The 13,751-nt window shown below is 40.9% G+C and overlaps 1 protein-coding gene across 1 annotated transcript in view; it reads right to left on the bottom strand.

The window, feature by feature from the left end:
• The window catches only part of DENND4C (DENN domain containing 4C), a 136,792-nt gene extending 123,300 nt beyond the window's left edge, over positions 1-13,492 (bottom strand). The window contains exon 1 of the mRNA XM_080819876.1: positions 13,085-13,492. The gene's annotated coding sequence lies outside the window, so the exon portion shown is untranslated. The remainder of the gene's footprint in view (positions 1-13,084) is intronic.
• Between the last annotated feature and the right edge of the window lie 259 nt (positions 13,493-13,751).

Here is a 13,751-nt window from a genome sequence, read left to right as displayed (position 1 = left end):
GTTTGCTTCTCCCTCTGACCCTCTCACCCTCTCATGCTCTCTCTCCCCCAACTAAATAAATAAAATCTTAAAAAAAAAATCCTAAAGGAACCTTAAATGCACACTGCAAAATGAAAGATGCTAATATGAAAAGACTAATTGCTATATGATTCCATTTATGTAACATTCTAGTAAAGGCAAAGCTACAGAAATAGTAAAAAGAGATCAGCAGTTTCCAAACGTTTAAGGTGAGGCAGAAATGATTTTAGAGTTGAAGTACAGGGGATTTTACAGAGGTAAAACTATTCAATAGGACACTGTAATGGTGGATACATGACATTTGTCAAAATTCATAGAACTTTAAAGCACAGAGTGTGAGCTTTAATGTATGCGAAAATCTTAAAAACCATTCAGGAGGCCAGGGGATCCCCTGAAGCAATGTGGAGTAGGTCAAGAGAATATAACTGTATTACAAATGTATAAAACCACCTCACTGAAGGCTGTTGGAAGAAAAAGATGCTGACCAAACTAACTTTTAAAATGAGTAGATATGTTAATAAAAATAATTTTTTGAAGATTTTATTTATTTATTTATTTGACAGAGAGAGACAGAGAGAGAGAGATCACAAGTAGGCAGAGAGGCAGGCAGAGAGGGGGGGGGGGGAAGCAGGCTCCGTGAGGAGCAGAGAGCCCCATGCGGGGCTCAATCCCAGGACTCTGGGATCATGACCTGAGCTGAAGGCAGAGGCTTAACCCACTGAGCCACCCAGGTGCCCCAATAAAAATAATTTAAAAAAAGAAAAAAGAAAAAGAAAAAAAAGAGTGGAGTCTTTAAAACTAAAGGGGAGAAAAAAAAAAAAAAACAACTAAAGGAAAAAGGAACTGCCAAAAGGCACTCTAGTTGATAAACTTGTTTCCCACAGGAGTAGGAGTTAATGATTCTGATACTGCTATAAATGTGTACTGGAACTGAACAATTAGATAAATAGATGATGCACAGTGGAGCCAGGTTTCTCACTGTCAAAGCTGGAATCTACAGACAAATAAGGGGAAGAAACTATGATGATCCATTAGTAATGGATTAGAGACTCAGTGTAAACTCATATTTAGGGGCGCCTGGGTGGCTCAGTCATTAAATCTGCCTTCAGCTCAGATCTGGGATCAAGCCCCACATCGGGCTCCCTGCCCGGTGGGAAGCCTGCTCCTCCCTCTCCCACTCCTCCTGCTTGTGTTCCCTCTCTCGCTGTGTCTCTCTCTGTCAAATAAATAAAGTCTTTAAAAAAAAAAACAACAACTCATATTTAGCTTAATATAAATACAGATGTGACATAGAGAAAGACTTATAAATATAGGTATAGAATGGGTTAATATACACAAAGTATATTTCCTTGCTCAATCAGCTGAGAAGGCCTAGAAGCAGTGACACCCCAATAGCAATCAGCACACCTAGCACCCCAAGATCTTGGTTTATAACACTCTTCTCCAATCAAAATAACCAATACATCTTGAAGAAGTGGCCAATTCTAGGACTGGAACAGAAAATATACAAAATGAGCCTGGAGCACTTTTTAGTGCCAGAAAGTAAGTGCTCCAAAAATAAACACCGAGAGTATAAACCCACACTGAGAGTATATGTCAAAGGAGCACAGGAGCCAACTGAAGGAGCTCCCAATCGCCAAAAACAATACCTAGAACAATTTGAGCATATAAAGTAAATAAAGTAGTACTGCATTATAACCCAAAGTACAAAATAAATATCCATTAAGTCCATACTGATATAAATTAATAACATGAATATAAAGTAACACATTAAGGAAAACAGGCAAATCTCCCATGCAAAAGAATTTCAAATAACTTATGCAGATACTCTGCTCTCAAGGAATGTTACTCCCTAATCCTTATGTGTAAAATGTATTTAGTGACTTCCTTCCAAAGAGCAGAATGGAAAGGGATAAGAGGGAACTAATTTTACAGCAGACAAACATGACAAATGCTACTTTGGCCAGGTAATCAAGATCAACATCAAAATCATAAACCATGTTGATAGTAGGCATCCTTAATATGCGACGGAAATGGGACTTGGCCTCTGTGACCTACCTTCCTCACAAAAACCCATAACTCCTCTCTAATCCTAAGAAAAACATCAGAGAAATTCCACTAGAGGAACATCCTAAAAATGCCTGACCAGTACTTCTCTAAACTGTCATGGTCATGAAGAACAAGGAATGTCTAAGAAAATGTTATACCCAAAAGTAGCTTAAGGAAACATGACAACTCAATGTTAATGGTGTGTCTGGATTTCATAATAAGGTATTAACATTAGTTCATTAATTATAATAAATGTACCATACTAATCGGTAAGATTTTAGTAATAGGAGAAACTGGGCCTAGGTATAGAGAACTCTCTGTACCACCTTCTCAACTTTTCTGTAAATCTAAAAAATATTTCTAAAAAATAAAGTCTAGCGGTGCCTGGGTGGCTCAACTGGTTAAGTATCTGCCTTCTGCTCAGGTCATTATCCCAGGTCCTGGAATGGAGCCCCGCATTGGGCTCCCTGCTCAGTAGGGAGTCTGTTTTTCCCTCTCTCTCTGCTCCTTCCCCCTGTTCATGTTCGTTCATGCTCTCTCTCAAATTAAAAATCTTTTTAAAAAAATAAATAAAGTCTACTTTCTAAAAAAGTAAACATATACAAAAACATTTAACATGTAAAAAAGTGTGAGTGGCCATATTTTTTTTTAAAAGATTTATTTATTTATTTATTTATTTGAAGAGGTGGGAGAGCACAAGCACGAGGGGCAAAGCAAGAGGGAGAGAAAATCTCAAACGGACTCCACATAGAGCATAGAGCCTGATGTAGGGCTCGATCTCATGATCCAAAATCACAACCTGAGCAGAGATCAAGAGCAGGTTGCTCAACTGACTCCACCAAGCAGGCGATCTCTGAGTGTCCATATTAACAACAGACAGGGGCATCTGGGTGGCTCAGTGGGTTAAAGCCTCTGCCTTCGGCTCAGGTCATGATCCCAGGGTCCTGGGATCAAGCCCCGCATCGGGCTCTCTGCTCAGCAGGGAGCCTGCTTCCCTTCCTCTCTCTGCCTGCCTCTCTGTCTACTTGTGATCTCTGTCTGTCAAATAAAAAAATAAAATCTTTTAAATAAATAAATAAAATCTTTTAAAAAAGCAAACAGACAAAACAACAGGCCAAGAAGGACTTCAGAACAGGGATAAACAGAAACATCTCGGGGCGCCTGGGTGGCTCAGTCAGTTAAGCCTCTGCCTTCACCTCAGGTCATGATCCCGGCATCCTGGGATCGAGCCCCGCATCGGGCTCTCTGCTCAGCAGGAAGCCTGCTTCCCTTCCTCTCTCTCTCTCTGCCTGCCTCTCTGCCTACTTGTGATCTCTCTGTCAAATAAATAAAATCTAAAAAAAAAAAAAATTTAAAAAAAAAAAACAAAAAAAAAACCCAGAAACATCTCATAATAAAGTTCATTCATCAAGCCTAACTATTCTGAAAGTGTATACATCTAACAAGACCATCAAAGTACATGGAGCACAAACTGATAGATCAGGGGATTTGGGGGGGCGTTAATATCTTAAGGTTTTATTTACATTTCAGTTACTTAAAATATAGCGTATTATTAGTTTCAGGAGCAGAATTTAGTGATTCATCACTTACAAATAATACCCAGTGTTCATCTTAGCAAGCACCCTCCTTAATACCTATTACCTACTAGCCCATCCTTCTGCCCATCTCCCCTTCAGTTTGTTTCCTATAGTAAGAGTCTCCTATGGTTTGCCTCTTCCTCTCCTTATTTTCCCTTTCCCCAATGTTTATCTGTTTCGTTTCTTAAATCCCACATAAGTGAAATCACATAGTATTTGCCTTTCCCTGACTGACTTATTTCTCTTATCATATACTCTCTAGCTCCATCCATTTCATTGCAAATGGCAAGATTTCATTCTTTTTGATGGCTGAGTAATATTCCAAATATTTCATTTTATGTATGTATATGGATGCATACATGCACATACAAACACACACACACACACACACACACACACACACTACCTCTTCTTTACCCATTCATCAATGGACATTTGGGTTCTTTCCGTAATTTGGCTATTATTGATAATGCTGCTATAAACATCAGGATGCATGTGCACCTTCAAATCACTATTCTTGTATCCTCTGAATAAACACCCAGTAGTGCAGTTCCTGGGTTGTATGGTAGCTCTATTTTTAACTTTTTGAGGAACCTCTATACTGTTTTCCAGAGTGGCCGCACATTTTGCACTCCCACCAACAGAGTAAGAGGAGTTCCCTTTCTCTGCATCCTTGCTGACATCTGTTGTTTCTTGTGTTAATTTTAGCCATTCCGACAGATGTGAGGTGGTATCTGATTGTAGTTTTGATTTGTATTTTCCTTATTATGAGTCATGGTGAGCATCTTTTCATATGCAAACTGACAGAATTGAAAGGGGAAATAAACAAATCCACAAGTCCAACACTCCTCACTTAGTAATTCACAGAACAAGTATACAGAAAATCAGTAAGGATACATAAAATTTGAAGAACACTATCAACTTGATATAATTGATATTTATAGAATACTCCACCTAAAAACAGCAAAATACATATTCTTTTCAAGCGCACATAGAAAAAAACAAGATTTTGGCCCATAAATAAAGTCTCGATATATTTAAAAGAATACAAATCATACACAACATGTTCTCTGACCACAACTGAATTAAATGTGAAATCACTAACAGGAAGACATCTTATAAAATTCCACAAGTATTTAGAAATTAAACAAAACTCATCCAAATAATCCATCAAAGAAAAAAAAATCACAAGAGAAATTAGAAAATATTCTGAGCTGAATGAAAATAACAGAAATTAACTTGTGGAATGCAGCTAAAGTAATGTTTAGAAGAAAATTTATAGCTTTAATCAAGTATATTAGAAAAGAGGAAGTTTTTTAAATCAGTGATCTAAGAGTTCACCTATAGAAGATAGAAAAAGGGGGCACCTGGGTGGCTCAGTTGTTAAGCATCTGCCTTCAGCTCAGGTCATGATCCCAGGGTCCTGGGATTGAGCCCTGCTTCAGGCTCCCTGCTCAGCAGGAAGCCTGCTTCTCCATCTCTCACTCCCCCTACTTGTGTTCCCTCTTACTGTCTCTCTCTGTCAAATAAATAAAATCTTTAAAAAAAAAAAAAAAGCAGCAGCTAGAAAAAGAAAGGCAAATTAAATGAAAAGTAGACAAAAAAAATTAAAAGAGCAGAAATCAATAAAATTGAAAATGGACAAGCAATAGTAATAGAAACTAATACCTCTAAATCAAGAAAAAAGAGGTGAAATTACCAATATGAGGAATGAAAGAAGGTATATTCATGAGGAATGAGGAATGAAAGAAGGTATATTGGTAAGTAACAAGGGAATATTATAAACACTTTCATTCCAATAAATTCAACTTATCTGAAATGGACAAAATTTTTAAGACACAAATTACCAAAACTGACACAAAAAGAAACAGAAAATCTAAATAGCCCTATATCTAAGGATTGCCAGCAACTACCAGAAATAAGAAGAGGCAAGGAAGGAATCTTTCCTAGAGCATTTGGAGGGAGCAAGTCACTGCCAACTCCTTGATTTCAAACCTTCAGTTTCTAGAACCGAGATTAATTTATTGTGTTAGACCACATGGTTTGTGGTAATTTATAATGGCAGCACTGGGGAAACCACTACATATGGGCATAATATGTTGGAGGGAGCAGAGTAAAAAATATATTACATTTAATGACTTACTGTTGCCTCTTATGGTGGGGCTACTAAGAATTTAAAATTACGTTATATTTCTAGGGAACAGCACTAATCTAGCTAGTCATAAAAAAAAGGCACAGTCAGAAATGAAGAAGCAAAAATGGCTTTCTCTGAAGACATGACTGTATATTAAGAAAATCCTAAGGAGGGGTGCCTGGGTGGCTCAGTCCTTAAGCCTCTGCCTTCAGCTCAGATCATGATCCCAGTGTCCTCTCTCTACTCAGCGGGAAGCCTTCTTCTCCCTCCCCCCACTCCCCCTGCTTGTGTTCCCTCTCTAGCTCTGTCTCTGTCAAATAAATAAATAAAATCTTTAAATAAATAAATAAAAAGAAAATCCTAAGGAATCTACATAAAAACTATTAGACATAAAAAGTGAATTTTTTTAAAAAAGTGAATTTAGTAAGATAACAGAATACAAAACAGGATATGCAAGGGAATCAACTGTATTTTTTACACTATCGACAAAAAACTGGGGAAAAGAAATTTAAAATACAGTATCACTGACAACCAAAAGCATCAAAAAACATGAACTACTAAAGGATAAATTGAACAAAATATATATGAGATCCACAAAAGAAGTATTACAAAAGTGCTACCAAAAAAAACTAAAGAGACCTGAGTAAATAGAGCGATATGCCATGTTAAAGTATCAGAAGACTCAAAGATGTCAACTGTCCTCATCAGGGTTTTTGTAAAAACTGACAAGCACTGTCTGCAGTTTATACAAAAATGCTGAAGATCTAAAATAACCAAAGCAGGGTGCCTGGGTGGCTCAGTGGATTAAGCCTCTGCCTTCAGCTCGGGTCGTGGTCTCGGGGTCCTGGGATCGAGTCCCGCATCGGGCGCTCTGCTTGGCGGGGAGCCTGCTTCTCTTTCTCTCTCTCTGCCTGCCTCTCTGCCTACTTGTGATCTCTGTCTGTCAAATAAATAAATAAAATCTTTAAAAAATAAAAAATAAAAAAAAATAAAATAACCAAAGCAATGTTGAAAAAAGACAATATTGAAGGCCATATAATACCTTATTGTAAGCTTTGCTATATACAAATAGTAACTACAACAATATAGTACTCGTATAAGAATACAGACCAATGGAACAGAAAGAGAGAGACCAGAAACAGACCCACACTTAAAAAAACAAAAAGGAGCCAGATCGCATATAACCTCCAAACTGGTAAGGGAAACAAATCTGAAAGAAGGAAGGAAAGCAAATAAATTCTACAGAATAAAATAACTAGGTGGCCTGATAGGAACTGATCTCCCTAACTAGATAGTATGATCAGGAAAGCCAGCTCAGAAAAACTAACATGTAAATGGAACAGTATATGCAAGGACTCCAAGAGAAAGAATCTGAAAGTTGGCTGGTGTGACAGGTGCATACTGGACAAGAAGATAAGAATAAAGGCAAAGCTTTTGAGCCAGAGAAAAATGTTTGTATCACATAATAGTTCTCAAGTCTATTCATTTTTTTCCATCCCTACCACTGTTGTTCTCAATTCTCACCTGAACGCCTTCAAGATCTTCTGATGAACCTTCAGCCTCACTCAAGCTGCTCTCCCATATCTATTCTTCACAACTGAGCCAAAGATATTTACAACCTTAAACAACTGTATGGTTTCCCGTTCCCCCCAGTGTATGGTCTTAATTTCTTATTTGACTTTTAAGACCCTTCAAGACATAGCCCTGCTTTCCCCTCCAGCTTAGTTCATACTTCCCTACAACACTACCTGTGCACCTACACATTACTCTCATTTTAATTAAATTCACCGTTTTCATTACTTTGTACCTTTTCATATCATTCTTTTGAGTTTTAAATCAAATGCCTCCTTCTATGTAAATTCACCACCTCTAATCCACACCAAAAATAGTTAGGGACTTCCCTCAGCTCCTGTAGAGAAGTTTCCTCTATTCTAGATTTGTCAAGTTGTAGTTGTGATGCATATTTATAAAACTGTTTATCCTACTAGACTTTAATATTCAGACTGTATGTTATTCAATTTTTTATCCCAGCCAATAGCACAGTACCTATTTAATACATTCTTTTTTCCATAATTAAAGAGACTTATAACATTTATGCTTTTAGGATCTAAGCTTCCCAAAATTAAGACATATAAACTGCATATACACAATAAAAAACCAGATTCAAGGAATCCTTTAAAATATTTAAAAGACTTTTAAAATCCTATAAAATTACTCTTCTATAAGTCTAAAGAGCATATAAATCTAGATTTGTAAATATTAGGTCTGGCTGAAGTAAGTTACACTGAGAAACATTTATGCCCCACACTATTACTTTAAGAATTAAGAATTGCTATAAGAGGGGTGCCTGGGTGGCTCAGTGGGTTAAAGCTTCTGCCTTCGGCTCAGGTCATGATCCCAGTGCCCTGGGATCGAGCCCAACATTGGGCTCTCTGCTCAGCAGGGAGCCTGCTTCCTCCTATCTCTCTGCCTGCCTCTCTGCCTGCTTGTGATCTCTGTCTGTCAAATAAATAAATAAATAATCTTAAAAAAAAATTCCTATAAGAATATTTATAAGAATGAATACTCCTATAAGAATATTACTTATTATATTTTTTATTAACATATAATGTATTATTTGTTTCAGGGGCACAAGTCTGTAATTTGTTAAGTCTTACACAATTCACAGCACTCACCATAGCACATACCCTCCCAATGTCCATCACCTAGCCACGCCATCATCCCTCCCAATCCCTCCCTTCCAGCAACCCTCAGTTTGATTCCTGAGATTGAGTCTCTTATGGTTTATTTCCCTCTCTGGTTTCATCCCATTTCTTTTTTTTTTTTTTTATTTAAAGGATTTTATTTATTTGGCAGAGAGAGGTCACAAGTAGGTGGAGAGGCAGGCAGAGAGAGAGGGGGAAGCAGGCTCCCTGCCTAGCAGAGAGCCCGATGTGGGGCTCGATCCCAGGACCCTGAGATTACGACCTGAGCCGAAGGCAGAGGCTTAACCCACTGAGCCACCCAGGCCCCCAATCCCATTTCATTTTTTCCTCTCTTCCTCCATGATCCTCTGCCTTGTTTCTTAAATTGCACATATCAGCAAGATCATAAGATAATTATCTTTAACGTATTTCACTTAGCATAGTACCCTCTAGTATCACCGATTATATTTTAAAAGTAAAATTAATAAACATAGAAACATGTAGCAAGTTGGTAACAGGGACAGTTATGAATTTATATTATGATACCTACTCAATGAATTCAAGTCATACAGGCATATCTTCAGTTTTTATTCTTTATTCTGTTCTTAATTAAATATTATAGGAGCCCTAATAATCCACTGCAAATGAAACAGTTCAAAGAATGTTTAATTTTTCAAGTTTAAAAAGTAATTTGGGGGGCGCCTGGGTGGCTCAGTGGGTTAAAGCCTCTGCCTTCGGCTCAGGTCATGATCCCAGGGTCCTGGGATGGAGCCCCGCATGGGGCTCTCTGCTCAGCAGGGAGCCTGCTTCCTCCTCTCTCTCTGCCTGCCTCTCTGCCTGCCTCTCTGCCTACTTGTGATCTCTGTCTGTCAAATAAATAAATTAAAAAAAAAAAAAAGTAATTTGGTTTGGACCATCATATTAGCAAAATGATTTCATTATCACATCATTTTAGGAGTAATAAAGTGGAACTACTAAAATGTTAAAAGACAAAGAAATAGTTAAATCCACTATGAAACAGTGAAACTTTGGACTGTTACAAAGCCATAAAATAACAGTAATATGCAGCACCAAGGAAACATGTTATGTTTAAAAACACAATTATATGGGTGCTTAAATGACTCAGTCAGTTAAGGGGCAGGCTCTGGATTTCAGCTCAGGGCATGATCTCCAGGTCCTGAGATAAAGCACCTAGACAATGGGCTCTGGAGGGAGTCTGCTTGAGATTCTCTCCCTCTGCCCTCCACATGCACATGTTCTCTCCCTCTAAAATAAATCCTCTTTTTAAAAAACACAGTTATAGGGGTGCCTGGGTGGCTCAGTTGGTTAGGTGACTTCCTTCAGCTCAGGTCATGATCCCAGGGTTCTGGGATCAAGCCCCACATTGGGCTCCCCGCTCAGTGGACAGCCTGCTTCTCCCTCTCTCTACTTGTGCTATCTCTGTCAGATTAGTAAATACATACAGACACAAAAATAAATAAATAAATAAATAAATAATCAATCAATCAATCAATCCAGACCTGAGTCTTGAATCTCTGGTTTCCTGCTCAGCAGGGAGTCTGCTTCTCCCTCACCCTCTTCCCCTGCCCCGCCTCCCTGCTCATACACGTGCTCTATCTCAAATAAGTAGTCTTTAAAAATAAAAGAAGACAATTGTATGATTATTAACTACAGAATTACATACAAGCATGGATAGGATTAGTACATTATACTAATTAGTATATAATACAAGTAGAATAAAAATACAGAAAACTGTAAGATAGGTGAGAAACTTTTTTCCTTTTGAATTTCCTTTAATCATGTTATATTCTCTTCCAATAAAAAGTTTTGTTTTGTTTATTTTAAGATTTTATTTATTCATTTGAGAGACAGAGACAGAGAGAGGACGGAGAGAGGTTGAGGAGAGGCAGAAGCAGGATTCCCAGTGAGCAGGGAGCCCAATGCCGAACTCCAACCCAGGACCTGGAGATTATAACTTGAGCCGAAGGCAGACGCCTAAACATCTGAGCCACCCAGGTGCCCTCCAGTAAAAAGTTTTCAAGTAGCACATTAAGCTCTACTACACTTACTTATATCTATTATGTACTGACATAAGTAGAAAAAAAATTTAAAGTTTATAAACTACCTAATTTCTTCTCCAAAAATAGTTTTAAATTTCAAATAGTAAATGTATCTGATTTTGGAATTTCCTACAATCTGATGCTAACCCTATACCTTTACACCAGCTGTATCAGGTACAACTTTTCCGAACTTTTAAGCCTTACAAAGTAATCAATCCCAACAAGGCATCCCATTTACTACAAGCCTGTCAAACTGACAGTTTGAAAGAGAAGTAGAACTCTAGGCAGTAGCTGACATAAGATAAAATTTTAATTCTCGTATTAGGGAAGCTTATTTGCCATTACTCTCTAAGTTTCAGCATGCATATTATATTGGAAATTGAAATGCTAACAGAAATTCCCTTCTGCAAATCAGAAAGACCAAATGAGACAACCTGCCTCTGACTCAGCAGCTTTCTTTTTCTTTACAACCTGTACTTAAGTTGCAAGCATAAGACTAACGTTCAAACTTAGCAGCAAAGCCAATGCAAAATCAGTAACTGTCTTGGCAGCAAACTCCAAAGAAAATATGACATGTTTTGGTCCTAAATGGAAGATATATAAAGAGCAAAGGTCCCTCCTTTATGTATCTTTATCATGCAAAATTCCCTGTGCATAGCTACAAATTAGCTTTTACTGAAGATACTTAACATGTTTCTTTATTAGAGAGAGCACCTCAACCAAATAACCTTCCAAGTGTGGCACCATGAACTGTCACAGCCTACACACCACTGCAAGTTCCTTATAATTTAAAACATTTGCTTAAGAACAGCCTCCACACACCAGCTCTACTGCCAATTTCTTTAGCTGAAAACTCAAGTTTATACTACAAAATACTATGATTACTCTTAACAACAGGATGCATTCATTTACAAATTATACAAGAGTAAATTACTCCAATATACAACTTCAACATTTCTAACATCATTGCTTCTCTATTATCCAAATTAACAAGTCTAAAATAGTAGTGCACTACGTGAGGCAATATGTATGGCCAAAGTCAACTAGCAACATGACCGGTTCACTAAAATCGGTAATACAAAAGATCAACTATTTTGCAAAATGGCCACAAAGTGTGGACTGAGCTTGCCATTAGGAGGAAAATGAGTCAAATCAAGCCTACTCTATGAGGCAAATCACCCTCACGAATACATACCTAAATTCATTTCTGAGATCCCAGTTTCACAGCAAGAGTTTACCAACTTTTTAACAGTAATACAAAGAACAAGGCAGAAAATAAAATATAAGGGTTTTTTGTTTTTGTTTTTGTTTTTAGTGGTTAAAACTGAACAAGAACTGAGAAGCATTCTTTGACGTTCATAGAGAAGTTTTCCTTTTGATACCGATCTTGCTCTTACATGTACACAGAACATCATAAACTGTGCCCTTCATTTCGGATAGCTTAATATACACGCTCACCTCAAATCAAGTATTCATTAAAAACTTGGCGCCTTAGCGCTAATATTCTTCCCTGCCTTCCCATACCCTTCACCTTCTAAACCGGAAGACCGGAAGGGAAGATCCACTCCTACCGCAAATTGGGGTCTAGGGGGAAAGACTTAAACGAGTCTGCACGCGATTAAGCAGTCTCCGTAAATCCAGTTCCCAGATAACAATGCTTGACAATCTCAGGCAAAAACACACAGACAGCGGAGGGTTCGTTCGTTACTAGAGATGACACTTAACCCTCACACTTGCACAAGTAACTTCGGTAACTGGCCTAAATTTTCCCGTGTGAAGCAAACACATAAAGGGATGGGACGAGGGCACTCTGTAAAAAATTGAGTCATTCCTTATTTGTTCTGATGCGACGGAAGGGAAAAAGGTCCATGTAGCAGCAAAAGAAAAAAAGGACAGCATCCTCAGTGCAGAAAAGTTACAGCCCTCTACACAAGCCAGCATAGAGGCTCATTAGTTGGTTTTATTTGTGTTTAGTCACTCGGAGTTTAATGAAACCAGCCTTCCGAAAAGTCATCCCCCACAAGGAAGCCCTGAGGATCAGCCACGGTAAGGCAGAGGAGGACATGCCCTCAAGTCACCTGCGACACCTGCCCGGGCCCCCAGATCTCCCCGCTTCGCGGTCTCTGGACCCTACTCGCCAGACCCCAGCCCTCGCTCTCCACCCACTCTAACCCAATCCCCGCCCCCTCCCCGCCCAACCCCCTCCCACACGGCAGTCGCCCAGGAGGTCCCCAGGGCCCAGACCCTCTCGCGCGTCCTGGCAAGTGGTTCTCAGCAGCGAGGGCGGGCGGCGCGGGGAGGCCTGTCCCGGCGCGGCCTCTCCCCGATCATCACTCCCCGCAGGCTCTGGGGACTCCCCGCCCCCGGAAACCGCGGAGAAACTAGGCCGGGAACGCCAGCCGCGGCCACTTTCCGCCTCCTTGGCGACCCCCCGTAGGCGACCCATCCGAACTCAGCCCTCCGAGTTGCTACCTGCCCCGCGCCCTCGCAGCCAAGGAGCGCGGGCCCGGCGGAGGCGCGGCGCTGGGTTCCTCCGCGAAAGGCCCTCCACCGCAGACTCACCTGCCGCCTGCTCCACCTTCAGTGCCACCCGGACACAGCCCCTTCCTGGGGCATGAAAGCGCCGGCTTCGCGGCCTGCGCGCCCTCGGCACAGCCGGGCGGGGGACTTGCTCCCGCGGCTGCCGCCGCCGCCGCCGCCGCCGCCACGGCCCGATCTGCGCCTGCGCCGCCTCACGGGCTCGGTCTCGAGGGGCGCCGCATGCAGCGATAACGGCCGGAGCGCGAGCTCGCGCGGGCGCCTCTGCTCTCTCGAGTCCCGCGGTGCAGGCGGCGGGTCGCCTAGGAGCTGCCCGCTGCACCACCGCTCCGACAGCTGACGGCCATGTTTCTGTTCCCTTTTCTTTTTTTTCTCCCCCTCCTTCCGCCCCTTTCCACAGAACAGCACTTTCCTTTTCCCCCTCCCTCTCCCTTTCCTACTGCGGGGGCGGGTGGAAAAGGACGTGGGGGAGGGGGAGGGAGAGGGAGGGCGCGGGGGCGGGGCACAGCTAGAGCCCCGCCCCCAGGGAGGGCCGTGCCCGCGCGGCCACTCCTCCCCTCCCCCCAATCTCCCGCGGCGACCACCGTGGGGTGCGAGGTCCCGGCCCTACCCAGTTGGAGCCCCTCTTCCGCGTCCGCTCCTCCGGCCCCCGGCTGAAACCAAGCTGGGAGGAAAAAGCCCTGAGCGCTGT

Source organism: Martes martes (genome assembly GCF_963455335.1).
Source record: "Martes martes genome assembly, chromosome: 12".
Taxonomy (NCBI): domain Eukaryota; kingdom Metazoa; phylum Chordata; class Mammalia; order Carnivora; family Mustelidae; genus Martes; species Martes martes.
This window is presented reverse-complemented; position numbering and strand designations above follow the sequence as displayed.